At 48.9% G+C, this 14,119-nt stretch overlaps 1 protein-coding gene across 1 annotated transcript in view; it reads left to right on the forward strand.

Moving 5' to 3' along the window:
• The first annotated feature begins 216 nt into the window (after positions 1–216).
• Gpr55 (G protein-coupled receptor 55) overlaps positions 217–14,119 on the forward strand; it is a 41,974-nt gene continuing 28,071 nt past the window's right edge. Inside the window, exon 1 of the mRNA XM_070023337.1 lies at positions 217–286. The gene's annotated coding sequence lies outside the window, so the exon portion shown is untranslated. The remainder of the gene's footprint in view (positions 287–14,119) is intronic.

Here is a 14,119-nt window from a genome sequence, read left to right on the forward strand (position 1 = left end):
GTTAGGGAGAACAGAATGTTCTGGGCTTAAAAAATGGTTACTTTTTCCTGATCCTGTTGTGAAATAGTTACTTTTCTTCTCCCCTTACTGGGAGACTGGGCTTTCTCTCCCATTTTCAGATGGTGGAAGTGGAATAAACTTCAGGAAAGTGGGGGAGGGTCCTGAAGACCGGACCCCCAGGACTTTTTGTCTTTCAAGCTAGTCTACCCTCAGTCTCCAGAACTTTATCCACACCACTTGCAATCCTACCGGTTCCTCCAGGCTCCGGCGCTGGCTTCTGCTCCAGGTAAGTCGTGGCTCACCGCCCGTTTTTCCATTTGCAGCGTGGGTGATTCCCCTGGGATCTTCTGAGGACTCTAAGAAAAGTCACCGATTGTTTTTTCAGTGTGTTCAGCTTCTGCTTTTTTCTTCTTCTTCCGTGGATGAAAGGGACTGACTTTGAGGTTCTTTAGTGCTTTTTGGTGGCTTTTTTGGCGATCAGAATGATACATGGTTTTGTCATGGGGTTGTCTTCCTGCTAATTTTGCTTTTCCTTTCAGAGATATTTTCCCCTCTCCGCTGAAAGCTACAGAGAGGCACATGGACTAACAAAAAATAAGAAAGACAAGAAAGTTACAAAGTCCCTACATCTTCCCCACTCTGAATAATGGCAGGTTGATCTGGGATTCTAGCAGTCTTTCTAGAAGTTTCTTGATTCCTTAGTAACCTCTTCTGTATGTGACCTTCTTGGTTAAAGGTTAATCCTCTTCTTTTCCTACTTCTTATCTTGGCCTTCCCAATAGTCATCCCTTGTCTTGCTCATACTTGGCAAATATTTTGAGGTTCGAAACCTGGGATTAGGTGTTCCCCATAGCTGCCTGGAATCTTGCTCAGAGCTGGCTTGTTGTTAGAAAACTGGAACATTAGTGAATTTGCTATAGAATGAGTCACACATGTTTCTAAATCACGGCTTGCTAGTGTATGACATCAGATGTGAGCCACCTGCTCCCCCAGGGATCGTGGGTTGGATGAAGAAAAACCTTCTGAATCTCATATCTAGAAATTCTGCTCCCTGCACCTTTTCTTTGGAAGCATTATGTATCTGCCATGAAAGCAGTGCATATTCATTGTGGGAAAGATGAGAAATAGGAATATGAATACAGAGAACGGTTACATTTGCCCACACCTGGTAGCAGTTTTCCCTTTTCTGTTTGTGCTGGTACTAGGGCTTGAACTCAAGGCTTGGATGCTGTCCCTTAGCTTTTTTGCTCAAATCTGGCCCTCTACCATTTGAGTCACAGCTCCACTTCTGGCTTTTTGGTGGTTAGTTGGAATCTCATGGGCTTTCCTGCCTTGGTTAGCTTCCATCATCAGATCTTACCCTCCTGAATAGCAAGGAATACAGGTATAAGCCACCAGTAGCTGGCTTTGACTTTCTTTTTGGTGCTTGTACTGGGACTTGATCTGAGGACTTTGTACTCTCGCTGGTTGTTACTCATCCATGTCTACTTTCCTACCACTTGTGCCTTTCTGGCTTTTTGCTGGTTAATTAGAGATAAGAGTCTCTCAAATTGGTCTGCCCAGTCCACTTCAAATGGTGATTATCCAATCTCAGCCTCTTAAGTAGTCTAATCTTTTAATTGTGCATTGGTAATAAGACAAGAGGAAGAAGAGGGTTTTTTTGTTGTTGGTTTTTGTTTTATTTTGCTATTAGTAAGAACTGCTATGGTGGGCCTATATTTCTACAAAGTGATATTTTAGTAATTGAAGAAGAGACCTTTGTCACTAAGTGATCTTGGTCTCTTACTCTCTGGGTGAATGTAGGGAAGTTTCATTTCTGTCTGTGATTTTCCTCATCTGAAAAGTGAGATTAAAAACCATTCATTTCCTACAGGCCATAAAACACTAGTGTACACAGAGCGCTTAATCCTGGGGCCACAGAATTCTCAATGAAAGGAACGGTTGGAGGGGGAAGGGGAGGCGGAGGAAGAGCCATGGCGACCGTGACTAGGCAATTCCGCTTTGGGAAGTGTGATTACCGACCCGCCCGCCACCCGACGGCCTCCTGTCACAGTGCCCAGGCCTGCGGCTCTATTTCTAGGGAAAGATTATTTTTTTCTGTTTTATGATTTATGGCATTAAAAAAAAAAACCTCCTAGATTCCAGCTTTTCTTCACAGAAGAATGCCAGTTAATAAATGAAGAAACAACTGTAGAAGTAGAAAGCCATTATGTTGTTAAGCACCTGTACCAAGATTCCCACTCCCGCCAGGTGGAAGGTGGTTGGGAAGAGGATTTTTATACAACATTGAAGGATTATTTGATAATTACAGAGCCAAGACCTTTGGGACTTACCTTAACTGGATGGTCAAAAATAGACTTAAAGCTGGGTGCTAGTAGCTCATGCCTGTAATACTAGCTACTCTGGAGGTTGAGATCTGAGGATCCGCATCTGAAGCTGTATTGGGCAGCAAAGCCTGTGAGATTCTTATCTCTGGTTAACCACCAAAAAGCCCAACGTGAAGCTGTGCCTCAAGTGGTAGAGTGCTAGCTTTGAGCTAAAGTGATAATAGAGAGCTCGCTGGCCTTGAGTTCAAGCCCCAGAACTGTCCCCCATCCCTAGACTTACATGTAATGGGACAAACTAATTATGTATCTCTTAATGTATTAGGAACGACACCTGTGTAACATTCTCGTTGAAAGTGCTTACCTTGACTTACCTCAGGAGGAAGCGACTAGGCAGACAGACATTATGGGATGGGCCAGAGACTTATCCGAAAACGGCAATGTCATAAAAGACAAAAGAAGATGGAGGTTGTAGCTCTGGGTGAAAATGTGTGAACATGAGTGAAATTAGTTTTATATTAGTTTATAATTAGTTTTATAGCCTTAAAAAAAAATCCTCCGCACTGGGTGCTGGTGGCTCATGCCTGTCATCCTAGCTATTCAGGAGGCTGAGATCTGAGATCACAGTTCAAAGCCAGCCCGGGCAGGAAAGTCTGTGAGACTCTAATCTCCAATGAACCGCCAGAAACCCGGAAGTGGCGCTGTGGCTTAAGTGGTAGAGTGCTAACCTTGATCTGAAGAGCTGAGGGAGAGTGCCCAGGCCCAGAGTTCAAGCCCCACAACTGACAAAAAAACAACAAGGCCTCCCCCTTAAAAAAAGCCCAAAGTCATTTGGGAGGTGATTGGTAGAAATTTGAATAAGAACTGTCTGTTATGTAAGAATACAACTATATTCTATTCCTTGGCCATGAGGATGGAACTGTAGTTACATAAGAGAATGTCCTTCCTTGAAGAGATGAAGGTAAAGTATTTAAGTGTGAGATGAAATTCTGTCTGCCACTTACTGCAAATGGCTTAGCAAAAAAAAAAAAAAAAAAAAAAAAAAAGGTGTATTATATACACATGTGCACACAGACAGTAATTGGAAAGGTCAGGTATTTGTCTTTGTTTTTCAACTTTTCTGTAAGATTCATATTTAAAGAATAAAAGTTGGGGGTAAAAAAAATCTTCCTTTCATATAAGCACTAGAACAAGAATTCTCAGTGAAATTGCCTCTGGCATTATCTTATAGTCCCTGAGAAAATTGGGCAGACATCTGGTCTACTTGGGCAAGTGAAATCTTCTCTAGACTTGAATTGTATTTGATTTTTGCTTCACAGCCATAGCTTTGCACTATGGCCTTCCCTAGTCTTATAGTTCAAATTTCACCCTCTGCCCTGTCCCTCTCAATTCTCTTCCCTTGCTTTGTGTGTGTGTGTGTGTGTGTGTGTGTGTGTGTGTGTGTGTGTGTGTGTGTGTGTGTGTGTGTGTGTGTGTGTGTGCTGATAGTGGGGCTTGAACGGCCCTTGCTTTTATTTTGTCTTTGGCCCCCATTTCCAGCTGACCTGTCTGCTCGCTACTTGTTCATTGTCTCCTCCCTCTGGGTTATGAGCATTCCAGGCAGGGGTGTGCTTATCTTGTTTGCCACTGTGTCTAGCAGTTTGCTGAAGTCATTAGCACATAGTTATTGCTCAGTAAATATGTCTGGAATTTTAAAAAAAGAGGGGTTGAGTAGTTAGTAGTTAGTAGTAGAGTACTTAGCAAAGGTGCTACTCTGTGGAGACAGGTGGAGAGGGGTTCTCCAAGTCATTTTGTAGGAAGTTGAAAAATTTCCATTTATGACAAGAACTTCAGAAGCTGAATCAAAAATGAAGGTTTTAGATGTTGAAGAAAAAAATGAAGTGTTTAGATGTTGAGAGTAAATAGACAGGGAGCCCAGGAAGCTTCTAGACTGACGACCCAGGTTCAAAGTGGGTGTGAAGGGCTCGATCATGAACATTCTAGGGCTTCCACCACTGGGAGATGAGGTGGGTCATCAGAACCTGTGGGAAAGGGACAGAGACCCCCCCTCAGTCTCAGAGAGACACTGAGAACTAACCAGAGCCCAGGCTGGCTGCAGCTGCCCCGCCCTCTCCTAGGATTTGTTGGTTCAGGAACAAATAGAAAGTTGAATATTGTCAGAACTCAGAAACTGCCTAGAAGCTTCTGCCAATGACGTAGGAAGAAGGGAAACATGGCTGTGGTCTGAAAGCGAAGCCTCAACACCAACAGGAAGTTGATCATTAGGGAGCTGAGTCAAGTTCCCCTCAGGTGACAGAGTGGGTCCAGAAACACTGAAAATGATGATCAGGGACAGGCCTTGGTCATACAAGTTGTACCCTGTCAAGGGATGGGGTTGGAGGACCAGGCCCTGGATGCCAGTTCGAAGCTAGGGTCAGCTATTTGGGCCCAGCGGGGAGGTGAGTAGCAGAGGATGTGAAACACGAGTTGTCCAGCTTGCTTAGAAGTCCCCTAGTTATGACGGCTTCGTGGGCATTGCGGCTTGTGTGAGACATGGCCCTGTTTATCAGAATTCAGTGAGCTTGCAGTCTTTTGGAAGCTGTGGTTCTCTGAATGAGCTCAGCTGATGTGACTTGCTCCCCAGCATTAACCTCTGAGTCTCTGTCACTAAGGACTTGCCTTCTGGGAATTCCCCAGGGGAGAAGGCTTCCAGGCGCCCTGGGGTTTGCCAGCCCTCTCGTCCTGCTTGTGTTGGAAAGCTCATGCTTTCTCAAGCTCATGGCCTTCCCCCCGCCCCCCGCCCGCATACTGGTACTGGAACTTGAACTCAGGGTGTTCTCCCTTGGCTTTTTCAGCTCAAGGCTGGTGTTCTACTGCTTGAGCCATTGTTAGCTCTACTTCGGGCTACTTTGCAGACTTTCCTACCTGAGCTGGCTTCACATCATGATTCTGAGCTCTCAGCTTTATGAGTAGCTGGGATTACAGGCGTGAGCTACCAGTGCTTGACTACCCTCTTGGTCTTTGGCAAGGTCCAACTTAGCAGATGGGCATCCTGGGCAAGGCAGGGAAGAGATCCCTGACCACTAATGCCCTTGTCACAATCAGCTGCGGTCTCATCCCAGGACTTCTGGAATGGGCAGAGTTCTTGTCCTGTGACAGTGTGTGAGAAGTTGTGTTTCTTGTTGCTGCTGTCAAACATCACATTTGCAAGCCCCTCACTTCAGTGTGAGGGCCAGGGCTTAAACTCAGACACATAGGCTCTTGCTAAGCTTTATTTTGCTCACGGCTAGCTCTCTATCACTTGAGCCTTGCCTCCATCAACACATCAGCACAGTGCATTATCTTCTGGTTCTGTAGGTCAGAAGTACAGCACAAGCCTCGCTGGTATGTGATCAAGTATGCATATCTATTGCCCTTTGGGAGGCTCTTGGGGTACCCGTGTCTTGCCTTTTTCAGCCAGAGAGGCTGCTCTGCTTGTGTCCTTGCATTCCTTGGCTCCTGGCCCCATCTTTCATCTCCAAAGCAGTGGCTGAGTCCTTTGCACCTCCTGTTCCCGTGACTTTCTCTTGGCTCCATCTCTGTCTTTAAGAATTCTTATGATTACATTGGGACCACCCAGGTAACCAGAGCAATTTCCCAGGTCAGTGGGTTTGCAACTTCAATCCCATCGGCACGATGGAATGGAACATATCCACAAGTTCTGGGGCTGCTATGACACATTTGAGCAGAGAGGAATTATTCTCACCATCCCAGATACACCAAGTAATGCTCCCAGATTCCCCACAAAACCTCCCTGGTGGCTGAGGTCCATTTCAGCCAGCCACCACTCTGCTAATCTCTGGACACTTGGGTGTGTGTGAGTCCAAAAGTCATCCTAATACACCAAGTCCCAGTTGAAAGGGAATAAAAATATTTGCTGGGACCAGTGGTGAGGAGGAGAGTGGGGCTGGAGGCACAGGTGTCTGCAGGCACCTGCGCCACAGCTCAGAGTCTCCCACGGCACAAGGGAAGGCTCCAGAAGGCAGTGGGTAAGTCCAGCCTGCCGCTCAAAGGCTGGGCCTGTGTGAGGTTAGAGCGGAGGACATTCTCCAGGTTCAAGGTGACCAGCGGCCATTTTGGCTGGGGAGATGCCTGCCTGACTGTCGGAAAGCTTGAGCCTTTGTAACGTGAGATCTCCATTACTCTGCAGCCCCTCCTATACCCCCCCAAAACTTTAGAAAACCCCACAACCCTCACAGCTATCTGAGGACAAGGGTCTTGCTTGCAGGGACTCTGAGAACAAGTGAGGATCAGAGGGGCCAGAGACACTATGGGAAAAACAGAGGCCAGAACCAACCTTGTGTAGAGTGGGAGTCATTGGTAGACTCCAGCTGAAGTCTTCTAGGCAGGATGGCTAGGGCCGGGCTGTCTCTTACAAGCATGCATTATGGAATGGTGCTTAGAGCCCCAGGAGGATGTTTCCATATGCTTGCAAGCAACCACAGCTCCTGATGTCCTGGCTGTACAGGGTCTTCTCAGTGCTACAGGTCACGCCAGCAGTGATAACAGTTCCTCTGGTCAGGGGGCCTCTGCCCAATGTCCAGAAACCCTCTCTGTAAGATCCCAGACAATTCCAGGCTGCAATTGGTGCCAAGTGGAGCTAGTGGCCTTTTATGCTTCTCTGGGGCTAGGCTACGTGTGTGTGTGTGTGTGTGTGTGTGTGTGTGTACGTGTGCGCATGCGTGCACATGTGTGCTCATGGCAGTCCTGGGGCTGGAACTCAGGGCCTGGGTGCTTCTCTGAGATTTTTTTTTTCTCAAGGCTAGTGTTTTACTACTTGAGCCACAGCTCCACTTCTTGCTTTTTTGGTGGTTAGTTGGAGATAAGTTTTACAGACTTTTCTGTCCAGGCTGACTTTGAACTGTGATCCTCAGATCTTGGGTATGAGCCACCAGTGTCCAGCCAGAGCAGGTTAATTTTAAGGGTACATGTTCTAAATTACCTTCTATTTGATATATCTCTGCCAGCTTGATATGAAAAACCATCTTATTTTCATTTTCAGCACATTGACTATATGCGTGTGAAGATGAGTTTTCAAAATGTTCACATGACTTACTTTGATTTGGGATTAGTAATAATGAAAAGTCTACTTCAAATGCCATTAAATCTCAATTGAGATGTAAGAAAAAACTTCAGTGTTATCAGTGTGGCTTTTGTTATGAGAGTTGGAACTAAGGGAGGGGAAGGCAAAGCAAAGCAAGAGCCAAGCAAGGAAGAAGGGCGAGAGAAGAGGAGAAAAGTACAGGAAGAAGAGATTAAAGAAATTAACCCCCACCCCGCAAGTTTTATTGCTTGCATTGTGTCCAGGGCAGCTGCACGGGAGGCGGGCACAAAGACTGCTCAGAGAAGGCCTGCTCCCGTCCCTTGCTCTGCCACATTGTTTCTAAGCCAGAGAGTCTCAAACCCTGAGACCTCAGGGCTCCTTTCTACTATTATGCATTGTTAAGGACCTCAAAAACTTTTTTTTGGAGGGGGTGCCAGTCCCGGGGCTTGAACTCAGGGCTTGAGTGCTATCTCTGAGTTCAAAGCTAGTACTCTCCCACTTGAGCCACAGCTCTGCTTCTAGCTATTTGGTGGTTCATTGGAGATAAGAGTCTCACAGACTTTCCTACCCAGGCTGGCTATGAATTATGATTCTTAGATCTCAGCTTCCTGAGTTGCTAGAATGGTAGGTGTGAATCACTAGCACCAGGTCAAAACTTTTGTGGTTGTCTTGGAGTTTGAACTTGTGCTTACAGGGTCTTGTGTTTGCTAGGCGGGTGCTCTACCTCTTGAACCATGCCCCTAGCTCTCTCTCTCTCTTTTCCTCTCTATTTCTTTGTCTCTCTGTCTGTCTCTCTCATCTTTTTCTTCATGCTAGTACTGGGGCTTGAGCTCAGGACCTGGAACTCCTGCTTGGGTTTTTGGTTTATAGCTAATGCCCTACCATTTGAACCATGCCTACACTTCTGGCTTTTTGCTGGTTAGTTGGAGACGAGTCTCTTGGATTTGTCTGCACTTTGAACCATGATTCTCAGATCTCAGCCTCTGGAGTAGAAAGGAATATAGGTGTGAGCTACCAGCGCCCAGCCTAAGCTTTTTACTATGGATATTCTATCCATCAGTATGTCTATCTTAGAAACAAAACTAGAAAACCTTACAATCGCACCATAATAACATTTTTCATAGGGTCTGGGGACTGTGACTCAGTAATAGAGCATTTGCCTAGAATACATATAGCCCTGGGTTCTATTAGCACCACACTCACACACGCACACACATAAATAAAAAGAAAAAAATGCTTAATGAGTTAGAGGCATCATTTTTTACATAGTTTTCCAGATCTTTTTGATATCAGGCTTAATTAAAGATGATTGGCCTCTCCTGCTGTGTTTAATCTGTGGCAGTGCCACTTTTCCTGTAGCCTCTAGAAAGTTCTTTCATAAGAGGAAGGAAAGCCTTACCAGCCCCAGCTGGTACTGGAGGCTGGTGTGGCAACGACAGAAGATCAGGAGTGGGAGGTGGGGAGGGCACCTGGCCTGGCTCAGGGGTCACACTCACGGGGCTGAAGAGCTGGCCTGTGAACAGCAAGGAGGCAGCCAGTGTCTGGACTGACATTGCTGTCCGCTTCTGTTGGGGTACTGTGTGGGGAATTGGTGCCCAGGCGATCTTGGGGCTGGGTTTGTGTTTCAAGAAGGCTCACAGGTAGCCTATGAGGGCTAGTTAATGTTGAATATAATATGTGCACTGGTGCATGTGTGTGTGTGTGTGTGTGTGTGTGTGTGTGTGTGTGTGTTATATGTGCTGGTCCTGAGGAACTCAGAGTCTGGGTGCTATCTCTTAATTTTTTTGTTGTTGTTGTTGGCACTCTGCCACTTGAGCCACGACTCCATTTTTTGATGGTTAATTGGAGTTTCTTGGGTTTGTCTGCCATAGCTGGCTTCAAATCATGATCCTTTGAGCCTCTGGAGGAACTGGGATTATAGGCATGAGCCACCACGCATGGCCTGAACACAGTTCTTTAAGCAGGACACAAAATTAGCCAGGAAGTTCAGCCAGGAGATTCGGTGTTACTGGGAAAGGAGTAGGGCGTGTGGAATGGCTTGTATTCCCCTGAGTTGAGAATATAACCGAATCCCTAATCACACTTGCAGTCTCGATGCAATCTTCCTGATGGCAAGTGCGCCTTTTAATTACGTGTTCTCGCTTTGCTTGGGAGCGCCCAGTGGGCCGGTGCTGCTGGCTGCCGTCCCGGCACGGGGCTTCTGCTCTTCTACTCATCTCAGTCCTCGGCTCCCCATGGCCAAGGTCATTTGCAGTCACTGCTCTCCATAACTCCACACACTGCCGTGTTCTATTCACACCCCTAAAACAGTAAGAACTAACCGCAGGAAAATGAGCCCACTTTCCCAAGAACGGTGGTGCCAGCCTGGAGGAGGAGGCGCGGCGCTGAGCCGCTGGTGAGAAGGCGGGGCTCAGGGTTGAGCAGGTCAGTATGAGAAGTAACGGGTCTCCTGGGCCAGGTCTGCAGAAGGATGGGACATGAGCCATGGGAAAGTTAGACACACATTAAACATGGAGGAGTGTTCTTTGTGTAGGTACGTGTGTGTACCAGTACTGGGGCTTAAACTCAGGGCCTGGGTGCTGTCCCTTAGTTCTTTTTGCTCAAGGCTAGCACTCTACCACTTGAGCCAAAGCTTTACTTCTGGCTTTTTTGGGGGGTGGGGGCGGGAGTGGGAGTGGGGGTGTGCTGGTTAACTGGAGAGAAGAGTCTCATGAATTTCCTGGCTGGCCTCACTTCAAATGATGATCTTCAGATCTCAGCCTCCTCAATAGCTAGGATTACAGGTGTGAGCTACTGGTGCTGGGTTTGGACTACATTCTTCTTTGTTGTTGTTAGTCATGGGGCTTCAACTCTGGGCTTGGGTGCTGTCCCTGAGCTCTTCAGCTCAAGGCTAGTGCTCTACGACTTTAAGCCACAGTGTCATTTCCAGGTTTCTGGTGGTTTATTGGAGATAACAGTCTCACAGACTTTCCTGCCTGGGCTGGCTCTGAATCATGATCCTCAGATCTCAGCCTCCTCAGTAGCTAGGATTACAGGCGTGAGCCACTGGCACCTGGCTTGGACTGCATTCTTTTTTTTTTTTGGGTTCGGTCGTGGGGCCTGAACTCTGGGCCTGGGTGCTGTCCCTCAGCTCTTCAGCTCAAGGCTAGCGCTCTACCACTTGAGCCACAGCGCCACTTCCAGCTTTTTTCTTTTTGCTTATGTGGTGCTGAGGAATCGAACTCAGGGCCTCAGGCATGCAAGGCAAGTGCTCTACCACTGAGCCACCTTCCCAGCCCCTGGACTGCATTCTTAATACACAGCAAATCAGGGAGATCCTTCACTGTTGTTGGCTTTCTAAACACTCCTTGTAGGAGGCAGCTGCCTCCCCAATTATTTGTTGGCCTCGTTCTCTCACATCCCAGCCTCATGATGGCTCTCTTCACCCTACTCATTTGTGAATTTGTTTTCTTCTCCCTATCTCTACTATTTTTTTTTTTTTTGCCAGGGTCACCTTAGCCTCCTTTAGTATTCTGTCTGCCTTGTCTATGACCATGAGATGTTACCCACCCCTCCACGTCCAACCAGCTCATTCTCTCCCATTCCACACCCCTTCCCCTTCTACAAGGCCTGAGCAGGCTGACACAATCTTCTTTCCCATAGGGCCAGGTGGGCAGAGAAGCTCAGCTTCTAGCAGCATCATGGGGCTGGGTCACAAGAACACTGCAGGACTCTGGCTCTTCCCCGGGCAGGGACGTGTGTGTCTGGGATTGTGTTCTGGTTCTCTGTCACATCTGCAGAGTGTAGAACCTGTCACTTGAGGAGCACAAGAGTCATTCGGTGGCTCACACCTGTCATCCTAGCTACTTAGGAGCTATGATCTGAGGATTGTGGTTCAAAGCCAGCCAAGGCAGGAAGGACCATGAGACTTTTATCTCCAATTAACCACCAAAAATCTGGATGTAGAACGGTGGCTCAAATAGAGCCACTAACCTTGATTAAAAAAACAAAACAAAACAGAAAACTCAGAGACAACACCCAGGCCCTGAGTTCAAGTCCCAGGAGGTACACACACACACACACACACACACACACACACACACACACACACACACACACACATACACACGACTCTCAATGGTCATGAGGCAGCCAAGGAGCCGCCTTGGGATGTTTGGGACAGCGACACGGGCCCTGATAAGCAAGCTTGTTGTCAATTTGTGACAAAGCATTCAGTGCTGCTGGTCCAGTGAGCCTCCTGCCGCAGCAGACCTCCGAAGAACACCACCGCCGCGAGTCAGCCCCAGCGCTTTCTCGATTTCACTTTGAGAGCAGCTTCTCATGCAGACGGCAGTCATCTCTGTTCCCTCCCTCCCCTCACTGAGCAGAGCTACTTGCTGGAATCCTCAGCCCCCAGGTCCCTCGGCAGCCTCCGTTCCCTTTTGGGTTTTTCCCAGGGATGGACTGGGTGTGGCCGCTGCCTGGCAGGTGTCTGGCTCAGCCGCTGCCCTCCGCGAAGGACCTGAGCTGCTTCATGGTTTCTAGGCCACTGTGCTTATGGAAATTCCAAGGAAAACCATAGGGTCCCCTGTGGGGGATGTGGTGTTTCCTTGCCCACGCCACAGGCTTGCCTGGCCCGTGGTCAGTAATTCCCATGGGAACCCCAGGGCCTTCCTGGGACTCGAACCCCCTGGCTGATGTCACCATGAGTGAGGATGGCAGGTGGTCATCACCGAAGGGTTTTCTTACCGGACTGTGGTCTCTGGTCCCACCGTGGGCTCCAGCCTCAGAGAACCGAGGTAGACTTGGCGACTTGTGTGCCCGACTCACCCTCCCTAGGCAGATGCCATTAGCAGACTTTTTTTGTCTTTTTCTTTTTTTGTCAGTCATGGGGCTTGAACTCTGGGTGTGAGCGCTGTCCCTCAGCTCTTCAGCTCAAGGCAAACGCTCTACCACTTGAGCCACAGCACCACTTCTGGTTTTCTGGTGTTAAATTGGAGATCAGAATCTCTCACAGACTTTCCTGCGCGGGCTGTCCATAGGAGACTCTTAGCTCCCCAAGTCTTGCCATTGTTGGCTTTCTGGTCTTCCATTCTCTCCCTCCACCCTGCCACAAATACGTCCAAAGATAAACACAGTGCCTACTCTTGGTCATTCCAGAAAATTCCTGAGCTTGGACATCTCTCAGGAACCCATGCCATGGAGAGACCAAAGAGAGCGAGGAAGATGTGTTCGTCTGGGATGCCCACACACCCGGCGGTCACGGTGGTCTCAGAGCAGAGCCCACCACTGGTCCCAGGGCCCAAGGAGGCCTAACATGAACAGACTCAGGCTGTAAGGGGCCTTGCCCTACTAGCCCAAGTGCTGATGTGGCCACCAGAGTCCTCAACTTCTACATCTTTACAGTGGGCACAGCTATGCGGCAAACAAAATGTCTGGGGCTCACCTGTGCTTTCCAGTCTCAAGCACTCTCCTTTGTCTTTGTGTGAAATCACAAGGACAAACTCACAAGAACAGAACCAAGACACTCAGCTCGGACGGCAGGGCCTCGGGGCCCACTTCCCCCGAGAGATCCACGCAAGTCCCATGGAGAGTGGCGGTGCTTTCTTCCTGCTGCCCTGCCCTGCCCTCATTCGCCCTGGCTGCCCTCCTCCACACAGCCTCCCATCTCCTAGCAGCCAGCCGCCTCTTCCTTTGCCATCTGCAGAGCTAGGCCCCCAGCCAGCTCATCCTCGATTTCCCTCCCTCTGCCCTGCCCTCCTGGCCCTTCTTTGCTGTTCACTCTTCTTTGCCCTTGAACTCCCTCTGGCTCTGCGCTGGTGTCCGGCCCCTACCCCTGTCCTCTGACTCCTCCCTGGGGCTTCCTGCCCGCAGGCACGGGGCCTCTGGGAGCTCTGGGAGTCAGGGGCCTGCTGGAAGGAAGCAGGACGCGGCATGCGGTAGGCACTGTGGTGAGCTCAGGTGGGCCCGGCGGCTGCCCCAGAAAGCCCCCTCCATGCCAGTCCTCTGGCACCTGAGGATCAGGTTTAGTCGCTGGGCAGATGACTCTCCTTGTGATTGACTCTTCCTTTTATGAGTTCATTCTCAGGCTTCTCAGCAACGGGAACTATCCTTCAAGAGCGGGGCTCAGCACCCAGTATGCCCCATTGTCTGCTCCCCCAAACCTGCTCTCCAGGAGACACACGGAGGTTCCCTTGGCAGCGCAAAGGCTGCTGGATAAAGCTTGCTGCAGGATGTTAGGGCTGGAGTCTGGGGCTGGAGCCTGGGGGTGGGGTGAGGGGGCTCTAGGAACTCTTCCTGTCCCCCAGAGTCAGGCACTCTGCTCTGACAGAGAGATCTGCTCAAGGAAATCGGACATTCGGGGACCAGAGACCAGCGAGCCCCCAAGCCATCTCTTGCCCATGAATCAACATCAATCTAAGTATTTCTTAGGCAGCGCAGAGGAGCGGCATGACGGCTTATGACACAGAACGCAAGTAGATACTTAAATTGTGTAAAGCGTTGTTTAAAACCATCTCCAAAAGTCACTTTTGTAGGAGGTAGAGACGTGACATGAATGGGTCATGAGCCCCTCTCCCCCAAATCGGGGGGGGGGCTCCCTAAAGGAGGTCTCAGGGACCCTCTCTGAGGGTCAGAGACAGGTCTAGTGACTCCGAGCTGGCGTGGAGACTGCGCCACATTGCCCTGAGAGTCCCCTAGCCACAGACCGGTTCTTCTCACTAAGACTCGGGGTCCTGGGGGTCCAAGTGAGGGA

The sequence above is a fragment of the Dipodomys merriami genome, unplaced genomic scaffold (assembly GCF_024711535.1).
Source record: "Dipodomys merriami isolate MVZ:Mamm:240054 unplaced genomic scaffold, mDipMer1.0.p SCAF_1, whole genome shotgun sequence".
NCBI lineage: Eukaryota > Metazoa > Chordata > Mammalia > Rodentia > Heteromyidae > Dipodomys > Dipodomys merriami.